This window comes from Lipotes vexillifer, unplaced genomic scaffold (assembly GCF_000442215.2).
Source record: "Lipotes vexillifer unplaced genomic scaffold, Lipotes_vexillifer_v1.1 scaffold554, whole genome shotgun sequence".
Taxonomy (NCBI): domain Eukaryota; kingdom Metazoa; phylum Chordata; class Mammalia; order Artiodactyla; family Lipotidae; genus Lipotes; species Lipotes vexillifer.
This window is the reverse complement of record NW_006794635.1, coordinates 1,538,209-1,540,003: the sequence shown is the minus strand read 5'-3', so window position 1 is coordinate 1,540,003 and position 1,795 is coordinate 1,538,209. Positions and strand designations below refer to the sequence as shown.

The 1,795-nt window shown below is 32.1% G+C and overlaps 1 protein-coding gene across 1 annotated transcript in view; it reads right to left on the bottom strand.

The window, feature by feature from the left end:
- Window positions 1–1,714: 1,714 nt before the first annotated feature.
- SYNCRIP (synaptotagmin binding cytoplasmic RNA interacting protein) overlaps window positions 1,715–1,795 on the bottom strand; it is a 26,216-nt gene continuing 26,135 nt past the window's right edge. Inside the window, exon 12 of the mRNA XM_007467320.1 lies at window positions 1,715–1,795. This exon is cut by the window's right edge and continues 1,596 nt beyond it. The gene's annotated coding sequence lies outside the window, so the exon portion shown is untranslated.

Here is a 1,795-nt window from a genome sequence, read left to right as displayed (position 1 = left end):
AAACCCCCCCCCCCCCCCCATTTCTAACATCTGATTCAGTCACAATGCTGGAAAACCTTCCACAAAATGCATGTTTGGGAAAATATATCGAACACAATTTTCTCACAAAGCAACTTTCTAAAAACTGATTAAAGTGATGATCACTTTTGATTGCCAAGTAGTCTGCAGAAACAAAATCTTGCGTCTGCTTTGGTTAGGTAACTCAAGTTTTCTTTTTTAACAATCAGAATGCTTTAAGGATACATTTTTCACCCCAAGGAAGGGACTTGACTCTTGGATTTAAGACCCATTCCTTGATAACATATACAAAATTTCTTTAACTTGTTATCTGTCCATTCTTTGAAGCTGTCAAAGCCAAGAACCCATAAACAAATCACAAATAGCAATAACCTACATTAGTTAACATTCCCCTTTTTAACATGTTGACATTTTTACTAAAGGATTCGTTATTTTTGCATTTCCATTTCTCATATCCCATGACATTCCATAAAAATTGCATTATTGCTTTATAGGCCACACAACATTCAAAAGTATGTTTATATGCATTGCCTGTTTTCCTTGATCTGATAAGAGTTTGATACTGATTTTACTACAGAAATTTAAGTTTCAAAATACCAGTTAGTATTTCTTCTCAGTACTTAATTGTTCACATCACTAATCACTACATGCATATTTAGCTCTGATTATATTGCTCAAAAACTGCACCCATTATCAGAACAGTGCAAATAATTATTTAATTTTAAAAGTAATTATAATGGCTTAAATTCAGTTAGTCAAATGAACACTGTCAAGTGATTTCACTTGAGTGTGTATATATTTCATCACCACTGTTTACATTACCCATCAATTCTTCACAATTTTTTAATATCAGTTTTCCCTCCCAAATCCCCAAACTAAGAATGCCAAATAGTCTTGGAAACCCACAGCTCCACATTTTAATGTTTTCTTAAGAACACATTTGTGAACTCACAAAAATGTTCATCTTTCAACTTTGACAATGCAGTTCTTACTTAAGTCAAACAAACCTGTTCTAAAATCCCAACAAATAATTCTGAGAATTAACTTAAACACCTTGACAGTGTCCCTTAAAAAGGGTATGACAGTAAAGTGCCAATAGGCATGGCAATGACCTCTTTGATGGGATCATTTATTTAACTCCTTGGAACTGGGAAATGCCAGCAACAAGGATTACACTGAGATTCAATTTTACTGAAGGCTACATTTAGTTTACCCACTTTCCACAACCTATTATACTCATTATATGTTAGAATGAAATGTAAATGTTCTGTGTAGCCCTCAAACTTACACTAAGATTTGAGAGAGATGTACTTTAAAAAAGCACGGGGTAATATATAAAATCAGTGGCAAAAAGTTTCATTAAGCACCAGGAACTAATTTTTGTCACCCCATACTCATTTTGTAGGTAATGTTTCAATAACCGGCAAGGCACATTTACATATATTCCAATGAATACTTATTGACAAATTTTAAATTACACTCTATGTCCCAGCTATCCCAGTAACTGACATACAACATACTAAAATGGTTTATTAAGATAACATAAAAAAAAACCAATTAATGTGAAACATACAGGCTATTGGCAACCACTATCTAAAATTATGTAAGTACAAATAAACATACTGAAATGTGTGCATTTCTAAGTTTTTAAACCAGAATATTTCTATACTAACACACATTTATATTAATGACACATAAAAAAAATAAAAACTTTATTACAAAAATAAGTTACACTCGCCTCCAGCTTACAGTATAAAACAATTTTATTTGCAGGAAT